The 10,947-nt window shown below is 46.1% G+C and overlaps 1 pseudogene; it reads left to right on the top strand.

Moving 5' to 3' along the window:
* Nucleotides 1-2,465: 2,465 nt before the first annotated feature.
* The window catches only part of LOC124038985, a 120,326-nt pseudogene continuing 111,844 nt past the window's right edge, over nt 2,466-10,947 (top strand).

Below are 10,947 nucleotides of genomic sequence, written 5' to 3'. Positions count from 1 at the left end.
GTGGTCGGTTTTCAAGTCAAGATCACTTTCGCAGTCAAAAAGCAACCTGAGATCTACCGCTTAGATAGTTTTTGAAACATGACTGAACATTTTTTACATTAACCTAATAAAAACATTTCTGTACAGATGAAGTTTGGGCAGTAGGCCTCACACAATATCACAGCATATCCGCTATATGCTTGGCCTGACAATATTGTTAGTCTCAGACCATATTATATTTCAAAACTTGAGCTTTGATAACAAAATAGATCAGTTGGTGTAGCACTTGCGAGGCACTGCGGCGCATAAATTTAGATAATTTGCTTTTTAATTTGACTGCTGATGGTACATACACCTGATGGTCATGCCGCTTTCAAGACAACTGGGAAATCGAGAGAGAAAAAACTAGGGCAAATCATAACGTCAGTGATCTTCAGGTCAGAAAGTCTGAGATCTTGAAAGATGCCTCAGGTTCCTACTTGGAATTCTGAGCCGGATGACCGTTCAAAACTATTTTTCCCAGTCGGATCTTGTTCAAAGTTGACAAAAACGCACGGAATTCGGAGGTTTACGAGTTCACAGTTGTTTGGAAACACAGCATTAGTCTCAGCGGCAGGAGGGAGAGAGCAGCAGAGACCGTGAGAGGCGGACCCTCTCCTTCCCTCCCTCCGGTGAGACTGACCAGAGAGAGAGAGGACAATGTCTTCCCGCTCAAGTCGCACCGCATCTGCCTCATGCACAAATTCATGTAGGTCCTATGACCAGAGAAAGTGAAATATTCCTTGATATTAAAATAGACCTGATGAGCTGCTAATGATAATAAAAACGCTATCGATGCACTTGGCTACTCGTTCATTGCAACTGTAGTGTGAGTGGAAGTACGGAGAAAGCACATTTTATGTTATGTAATAGTGCTGAATTAAAAACTTCAACGTGAACTCACTCATACAAACAGCAGCTCATTGCTGTATTCTTTGACAGTCTCTCTGCGGTCATGGTGGTATTAGGCACAGTGAATTGAGCTTTCCGATTGGCCAGCGCAGGAGGCAAACTGGATTTAACCACAGATCTCCCGGTCCACCGGGTTGGCAGAGTTTGTCTTTTCAAACAATGAAATGGTTCAAAATGAGAGCACTTTGCTTACCTGGTGCACATGGCTTCTAAATCAGGTGCACCTACCTCAACGTTGGCTTTTCTACAGAAGTGTTTGGTGATCGACTATGAATGCCTTGAAGATTGACCGGTAACTGCACTAGGACATTCTGAACACACACCATAAGCCCCATTTGACAAATGTGTCCGGCCTTTTTAAAAAAAAAGACATTCTACCCAAAAATGCATGAAACTGTAATTATGTTGACAACAAATATAACTGATGTTCGCCATTGCTCTGTACGGCGATGATGAGGAGCAAACGATGGCCTTATGCTCGTGGCTCATTCGCCCCACTGCTCATTCTGTTAGCAACAAATATACATTAAAACTTGTCACTCTGATCTTTTTCTATTTACCCAGAGTCAGGTGAACGAATGGATAGATTTTCCATGTCTATGCGCGCTAGTTATCAAATGCGCTGACACTAATTAAGTGTTCTGGTGGCTCGTGTTCTGGCAGCTCATGTTCTGGGAGCTCGTGTTCTGGTGGCTCGTGTTCTGGTGGCTCGTGTTCTGGGGGCTCGTGTTCTGGTGGCTCGTGTTCTGGGGGCTCGTGTTCTGGGGGCTCGTGTTCTGGGGGCTCGTGTTCTGGGGGCTCGTGTTCTGGTGGCTCGTGTTCTGGTGGCTCGTGTTCTGGTGGCTCGTGTTCTGGGAGCTCGTGTTCTGGGGCTCGTGTTCTGGTGGCTCGTGTTCTGGTGGCTCGTGTTCTGGTGGCTCGTGTTCTGGGGGCTCGTGTTCTGGTGGCTCGTGTTCTGGGGGCTCGTGTTCTGGTGGCTCGTGTTCTGGGAGCTCGTGTTCTGGGGGCTCGTGTTCTGGTGGCTCGTGTTCTGGTGGCTCGTGTTCTGGTGGCTCGTGTTCTGGTGGCTCGTGTTCTGGGGGCTCGTGTTCTGGTGGCTCGTGTTCTGGTGGCTCGTGTTCTGGTGGCTCGTGTTCTGGTGGCTCGTGTTCTGGTGGCTCGTGTTCTGGGGGCTTGTGGTGGCCCAACGCCCCTATGAAGACACTTTTCTGTTGTGGTTCCCTTTATTTCAGAAGTTACCTGTATCTTATCAGTGTCCTTCTCCAGTTGTCATTGTAGTGGTATGCTTTGACACTACTTTCACACCATTTGGTTCCTCGCTGGTGGTTGTGCTTCAGCAGCCACGTCACTGTCGGGGCCTGAGAACCGGTGTGAAATATGACTCCACTGGGCCCCTTCGGCAGGGCCTTGCTCATTGAGCAGACATCCACGGGAAAGGCCGGCGTAATTCTCGCCATCAATTACAGTTGCTCTCCTGGGCCCAACGACAGCCGTGAGCCGCATCCGCGTGCACCCACACGCCTTACTGTGGCTCAATGAGGCGGGGCACGCCGGGGAGTAAACGAGAGCGTGCAGCCATCCGGTAAATACCAAATCCATCTCCCCCTCCTCTCTCGCACCCTTTCTCTCTGTACCTTCCCACTGTGAGTGATTTCTTCTTCCTCTTTTATTCTCTCCTTCTTTGTATCGCTCAGTGTCTCGACTTCCTTATTCTCTCTTTTTCTTCCCTCTCTCTGTTACTGTCTCTGACTTTCTCTGTTCCCTCTTTCACTGCTTCTCTGTTGTTCTCGTCCTGCATCCCCCTCTCTCTTTGTAGAAAATCGTTTCCATTTCAGATGATGTCCTCTTTTCTCCTGTCCTTTTTATTTGTTCACTCTGTCGTCCAACTTTCAGAGACTGTCTCTCTCACTTCCTCCTTCACCTGTTATGTCCTCGTCTAGCCTTTTATTCTGTTCTCTCGTCTCTACAGAATTTTCGCTCCCTCCCTGTCATATCATTTGATGCCTGATGAAAAGATGATCGATTACGTCAGACTCTCTGCCATCAAGGAGATGATATGTTCTTGTGAAGCGGAGTCTCCCCGCAAGCAGGCTGGCTCGGAGGACGTGACTTGTCCAAATTGGGTCATCCCGTCATCTGAACACCCTCCTCATTTATCCTCTTCATGGCTTCTGTCGCATTGCTGACATTGCTACTGGTATTTCTACTGCTCCTTGACGTCATCACGGATATCATGATTAGGTTTAGACTGAATATGTGTTGGCGGAATCTCCCTCAGCCCCCAACTGAACATAGGGATTGTCTGGTGTCCTACTCATGATCATTGTCAGCTTTGTCATCACATATTCATCATAACCACTGTCGTTGTCATCATCATCATCACCGTTGCCATCGTCACCACCACCACCACCTTAATCATCATTACCTTGGGCATCATCACTCTTGTCATCACAGTCATCATCGATACCACCTCCGTTGATCGCATCCTAATTCTCAGGTGACTGGTAGTGGCTGTTTGAATGAGTCTGCCCGACAGTTGTTTTTCACGGCAGACGTATGGAGAGCGAGATTGCGAACACCTCCTGCTGCGATGATGTGGCAAAGCGCTGCTCGCCTCTCTAAGCCAAGGCATCAATAAATGGACTGCAACAGTGGCTCCTTCTGCCAAGTGGAGTAGAAGGGCTTTGAGCGCCACAGTGTTTCCCCATGTGAGACTCCTCTCCTACAGAGTTGTTCCACGACGAAGACTTTCCCACCAATTAGATCAAGTGCTAGTCTCTTAACGGCGCTGTCATATTATGGGCGGCTTGTGCAAACGACTGTTTGAATAGAGATAGGTGCACATAGAATCGCTTTAATCGGCATGTCCCTACTAGGATTTCTATTTCTATGGTGTTGCTAACTGAGTAAGTGTGCAGTCGCTAGTGATCTAGAAAAGGGGACAAGTACACGGAGCGGGGTTGGGAGGGGAAAGGGCAAGCTGCAGTGGGAAAGAGATGGCGTTTCAGCCCGTGGAGAAAGAGTGGGTGTTGCGGCTTTGGGGGGTTAGCTGTTGGGAGTGAAGTAATAGACCATCATGCACATTTATATTTGTGACCTTTTACCCTTTGCAGCTCCCACACACACACACTGAACTGTGGAGTGTGTAGATACCTCCTACTACCTCTTCACTTTGTTTACCTTTAAGAGTGCTGAAGGACTTGCTTGGGTTGGGGGGCCCACTGGATTTAGGTGCCCCGGGCCTGAAATGCGTTAGTCCGGCCCTGGTTAGCTCGCTAACACTAGCTAGGTAGTGTATCTATGTAAGTGTTGGTACTGGAGCAGGCATTTAGCTGTTGTAGCTGGCGTGGACAGTGCATATTGATTGAGCCCAATCTGCCTCCTCATTTAGGGCACAGGGAGATGAATAGCTGACTGCAAAACAATTGTGCCACCTCCGCACAATTCCGCCTACCAACCTGACACACACCCACCCTCAACGCAAGCACGCTCAAATGCTGACCACAATGTTGATTTTGTCCACCCACACCAGATGGGATCAGGACACGCAGGTTGAAATATCAACTATATTAATTTGGGGACAGGTCGAAAAGCATTCAACATTTATGGCAATTTAGCTAGCTAGCTTGCTGTTGCAAGCTAATTTGTCCTGGGATTTAAACATTGGGTTGTTATTTTACCTGAACTGCACAAGGTCCTCTACTCTGACAATTCATCCACAGATAAAAGGGTAAACCGAGTTTGTTTCTAGTAATCTCCTCTTTCAAGCTTCTTCTTCTTCTTTGGACTTTATATGGCTGTTGGCAACCAACTTTAAGGTGTATTACCACCACCAACTAGAGTGTGGACCTCAGTTCATCTTTCAATCACCCAATGTGGGTATATACTCCTAAAAACCAATGAGGATATGGGAGAGGCGGGACTTGCAGCGCGTCTGAGTCAAACATTAGGATGGAACACCATCTTAAAATTGAGTTGCATCCCCCCCCCCTTTTGTCCCCCTCAGAACAGCCTCATTTCTTTTTGGTTTCTAGAAGGTGTCAAAAGCTTTCCACATGGATGCTGGCCCATGTTTCCCACAGTTGTGTCAAGTTGGCTGGATGTCCTTGACGTGGTGGACCATTCTTGATACACAAGGGAAACTGTTGAGCGTGGAAAACCCAGCAGTGTTGCAGTTCTTGGCACAAACCGGTGCACCTGGTACCTACTACCAAACCCCGTTCAAAGGCACTTACATCTTTTGTCTTGCCCATTCAACATCTGAATGGCACAAACACACAATCTCATATCTCAATCCTTCTTTAACCTGTCTCCTCCCCTTCATCTACACTAATTAAAGGGGATTTAACTAGTGACATCAATAAGGGATCATAGCTTTCACCTGGATTCATCTGGTCAGTCTAAGTCATGGAACGAGCAGGTGTTCTTAGTGTTTTGTACACAGTGTACATACACGTGCGCGCGCACGCACACACACCCTATTGGCTTGTACACCTATTCTAGTATCCGCTCAATGCCTTCATAAATCAGGCATTTAGTAAATGACTTTGCGCTTAGATCAAACAAGTTTGAGATCAAGTGGAGAAACAAAACATTCAATGTTCATTTATTTTGTTTGAAATACGGCCCGTCAGGATTCGAATGCTTTTAGATCCTGGAAGTAGCACCGGCATCCGGTTCTCCCAAATGTGACTAATTGCATGTCTGTAATAGAAATGTGTCTCCTATTACACGTGATCCTCACTGACAAGTGTAGCAGATATGAGCAGGCTTGTCATTGCTGGTATACATTGTGTGGTGACAATCAACTGTCTTGGGACCTGGAGTAGTCTCACACCCATGCCCAACGAAGACCTTGGTTGGGTAATAGTTATCACCTTAGCTATGGGAGTGTGTCATTTGTGTTGGTCTGTGTCCATGGTCTGCCAGACAGAGACTGTCACAGTACGTTAGGCAAGCCCACTGACATACAGTACACTACAAGCAGCAACAAAGTCCCTTTCATTCATTATTGCAATGAGAGGTCCCGGCTCGATCTGCCAGGTTATCTGTGACTCAAAGGCAGCTATTTCAGGTGACATTACCTCAGGTCTTATTCAAAGCTCTGTAGCGAGATGTGCTGTGAATCAAGTGGTGTCCCTCACCATGAATTATGCAGGACTTTTCCCTTTCTTTATTTCTCTCTCTCTCTCTCTCTCTCTCTCTCTCTCTCATGTGATTTTCTGGATTTTTATTTTTTTATTTTGTCTGTCATAATTGAAGTGTACATATGACAAATGACAGGCCTCTCTCATCTTTTAATGTGGGAGAGCTTGCACAATTGGTGGATGACTAAATACTTTTTTGCCCCACTGTATGTATATATATATTTTTTTTCATTGTTTGCTAACTGACATGTATTAATGCCTAAATAACATTTATTTTGCCAAAAATGTGGGGCTCAAAATTGAATGACGTGTCGCCACTGCCTCGGTAATTCTCTTGCCCAATAGAACACGTAATGTGAAAACGTGCCTGATATTCCAAGAATTGATTCTTGTTGCGCCCGGCCTAGGTTAAAGTTTTGCGGGACATTGTAGCCTGTATAGGCCAACACATGGCCATTGCAGTGGTGAGAGAAAGAAGAGCACCTGTATCTCTCACAGAACTAGAAAAAGATTAACTTTCCCTCTCTGCTCTGATCGACATGTCCCTGCAACTCTCACCTCTCCAGCGTTGCACTTCATTGCCGCGGTAACCCTGATAAATTGAAATACATTTACCAACGTTATAGAATTACTCCTGTCTGTTCAGAAAGAAATTCAATCTTTCAGAAAACTACACCAGGAGTAGGCCTATAATTTAGCCACAGCGGATCAATAGCATATTATTATTTGTTTTTGTTATACAATATGCGAGTCTCCACACACCTAGGTCTATGCTATTGATGGGTTTGTCCGTGTCAAAGTAGCCATTTTGTTCATTTGTGAGGTATTACAAAAAGATTCTGCTAAAGTCTCCAGTCATCTAAAATAATGTACATTTGCATGAAATGCATTTATAAAAGGCCCATGTATGCAATGTATGCAAGCACTTCTACTCTACTGCTCTATGCCAGCACGCAAAACCGGTGATATGTATGCAATCCTTCATTCAACTTTTTTTTCTATTACCTCCAAGGACCCCAGGTCACCCCCCTCCCGGCACCTCCCAATTTACAAGTTAAGCACCGGGGTGAGTGTTAGGGTTGGGTTTAGGGTTAGGAGTTAGGGCTAGGTTTCGTTTTAGGGTTTTGGAGTTTAGGTTAGGTTAGGTTAGGGAAAATAGGATTTTCAGTTGTTTGGTCCCCTTAAGGATATTACAATAAATGTTTGTGAGGATTGGTGTGTGTGTGTGTGTAACTGTGTGTGCGTGTGTGTGTGTGTGCGCTCGTGCATACGAGCGTGAGTTATGAGTTATGCTCATGAGGGCCACACCTTGTACAGCCTACGATTTAGATCTGGCAAAAGCTTTCCAGATCAAGAACCATAATCCACTTTGCTGCAATGCCCCTGCAATGCAACATCCTTTGTCCTTAGTCTCTCTGTGCGTGTGTGTGTGTGTCCCTAGTGTCGGTGTGTATGTGCGTGCGTGTGTCTATTTCACCATTGCGTGCCAGCAAGAGAAAGTGAGAGGACCGTGGAAGAAGAAACTCAGATCCCCTCCTCTCAGCTCATGAAAAATTGCTGGGAAAGGGCAAATATTTGAGCGCAGCCGATAGAGCACTACGGTTAGTCCCTAATACATACAGCTCAATTCTCCCAGGTGCTCCAATGCGGTCTTCTCCACTGAAGCAAACCTGCCTGGAAAAATGCTTACAGCTGTAAGAAGAGTGAGGGAAAGAAAAAGAGGAAGAGAGAGACACAGGGTTGATTGAATTAAGTCGTTCTTAAATGAATCGCTGCTTTTGCCCGCCGTCCAGTATTATAGCTGTGCTCATAAATGTAATGGGACACGCACGGGTATGTATCCGATTTTAGATGAGCTCATAGTGTCTGCCCTGCAGAAACGTCTAGCCTCTTGCCGGAGTGTTCATCAGTTAATTTATTTGCCTCATGTAACCTCACAGAGATATTATTTAATCAATAAGGGCATAGAAGTTCATTTGAGCACCGTCCAGTCCAACATGAAGACATTCCGTCCAGCTCAATCCAACATGAAGACATTCAGTCCAGCTTTACATGATCTCCCCTTATTTTTTGGCCCTCTAAAGCTTCTTAGGGCTAGGGTCCTAGTTTCCCAATTTCCATGACATGCCCAAAGTAAACTGCCTGTTGCTCAGGCCCAGAATCCATATAATATGCATATAATTGGTACCATTGGAAAGAAAACACTTTAACGTTTGTAGAGCTGTTAAAATAATGTAGGAGAATATAACACAATAGATATGGTAGGAGAAAATCCATTCATACACTTGTGACGACTTCACCAACGTGACCAGCAAGATCCTGGCCAAGGTGGGCCGCAACCTGCACAACCAAGCCCAACATCCTCTCTGGCTCATCATAGAGCAAATCAAAGCCCACTTCTACCGTGCCTACATCATGCGCTAGGGCAACCCGCTGTACTTGGTCCACGACAACCTCAGTCCGGTGGTGACGATGGAGCAGAATTTCGACAGCCTGCTCATCCTGGCCGACCACTCCCGCCGGAAGCGACGCGATCAGCTACTACCTCAACCGGGGCACCATGCTGCACGCTCACACCTCGGCCCACCAGAGGGAGCTGGGTGTGCTCGGTACTGGACCGCTTCCTGCTGGCGGGCAAAGTGTAACCAAGGGACGAGATTGACGCCAGCCACTACCCCGTGTTCCATCAGATGTTGGGCGTGCGCCTCTTCTCTAACTACCAGGTCAGTATTGGGCTTTTCACACTAATGAGCCGAAACCAAGCCAAGGCAAACCAATCTGCACTGAGTTGACGTGGTTGTGCATCCACCATAGTTTCTGGAACCCTGCTGAAAAGGACAATGTGAAGAAGAAGAAGAAAAATCATAGCAAGAGGACAGCTTGGTTCAGGTGAAAAGGGTATAGAGTTATAGTAAAAGAGAACTAGGGAACTTCAGTATCATGTCCCCATAAAGCTTTTGAAATCAAAACAAATGCTGGTGGAGTTAAGGTACGGGAACATTTAAACTAAACATAACACTGTCTTGAGTAGCTACAGTTTTATTGATTAGCTTCTCCTCCAGACCACAAAGTCAAGGCCTTCTATGTAGGGTCATAACAAGGCCAACAAGCGTTGGACTCACAATGTAGGATGAATACAGTATCCCATTGTTACACAACATCGAGCGCTACAGTTTTATCGATTGCATATGCTTTGCTGAGTACTGCAAAGACATTGAGAAGTAAACTTAGATACACATACAATAATTCATTCTACGTGAAGTCCAATCATCAGCCATATTAACAGCATTAGCAGCAGTGTTGTTTTGAAGAGTTGTCTCTGAAATATGTGTGTGTGTGCATGTTTTTCAGCTGCTTGCCAAGGTTTTGAGCGGAAAGGACCAGTCTCTCTTCGAGAGCGGGGTGAGCCAGACCCCTCAGAAGCAGGAGACCTGAAACAGACCCTTGACCGTATGGTCAGACACCTGTTTGGAGAAGGTAAACAACGTTTCAAGTTCATGGATGCCCACGTACCCACAATATTGATACCCCATGGTAGTCAACATAATTCTCCATGTAGCGTTCACCTACCAAGGTTCTGTTCCAATACTTCTTCCCTTCCTTGAAATGGTCTGGCATGACGGCATTGGTGAAAGCTTGCTAGATTAACTCTTCTGGATTACACTGTCATTTTAGAGCAATGATTACTTCATGGAAGAAGGGAATGAAACATTTAAAATAGTTTTAACAGGCCCATAGTCCTCTTAGGTCATTGGTCTCTTGAAGGAAATGATACAGGGAAATGTAACCTTTTGATAATTTTGGGATCAGTCCCTCGCCCTTTGTCTCAACCCGTCCTTTCCTCTCCTTCATCTCATCTCTCTTTTCTGTGCCAGAGCTGGAGATCCGCTGGGTGGAGTGTTCGTTCCCATTCACACATCCCTCCTTTGAGAAAGAGGTGCATTTCCAGGATGACTGGCTGGAGGTGTTGGACTGTGGGGTGATGGAGCTGGTGAGCATGGCTGTTGACACACATGCAAATATACACAGACAAATGCACACACTCATGCACATTGGGCCGCAAGTAACCTAGCGGTCAGAGCGTTGGGCCAGTAACTGAAAGTTTGCTAGTTCGAATCCCCTGCCAACCAGCCGACTATGTAAAACATCTGTCGAACTGCCCTTGAGAAAGGCACTTGACCCAGGGTCACCGTCAATAATGGCTGACCCTGGCCATGACCTCACTCTCCAAGGGTGTGAGATATGCAAGAAACACATTTCCATTTCACACCTCACACTTGTACAGGTTACACACTTGTACATGTGTGAAACAGGACAAATATAAGCACCCCCATATGAGCAAATACTCTCACACGAACGCATACACACAGACACACACTCATACACGCTTGCAAAAACACATGCCCGTACTGTATACACAAACATAAACTCGTACTGTACACTTACTCTTTCTCTCTCACACACGCACGTACGCATGCACACACTTTCACACACATGCTTTAAAAAATACTCTTGCGCGTGCACACACACACACACACACACAAACAACCAAAACAACAGATTACTCTTCACAGATTTGGCTCTGCGGTACAAAAGAGATAACTCTCGTGGTTTTGCCCTTGAACAAAGCTGTGTGTTGACGTGCCTCAATAAACATCCCACTTGTCTAGAAATCAATAATACATGAAATGGACGCGAAAACAACATGACTCCTGTTTAGCTATAGTGTTTGCTCTCTTCCCACACAACGAAGGCTGTTGTGGCTGAGGTCGTTGGGGTCGAACCTTTCTCCTCTGTCTTCGACCCTGCTGCAGTGCAGTCACACTTCCTGCCTCCACCAGCAGATGGCAGTGTTGTGCAACTGAGGGGT

The sequence above is a fragment of the Oncorhynchus gorbuscha genome, linkage group LG07, assembly GCF_021184085.1.
Source record: "Oncorhynchus gorbuscha isolate QuinsamMale2020 ecotype Even-year linkage group LG07, OgorEven_v1.0, whole genome shotgun sequence".
Lineage (NCBI taxonomy): Eukaryota > Metazoa > Chordata > Actinopteri > Salmoniformes > Salmonidae > Oncorhynchus > Oncorhynchus gorbuscha.
The sequence above is the reverse complement of the archived record's forward strand: the minus strand, read 5'-3'. Positions and strand labels throughout refer to the sequence as shown.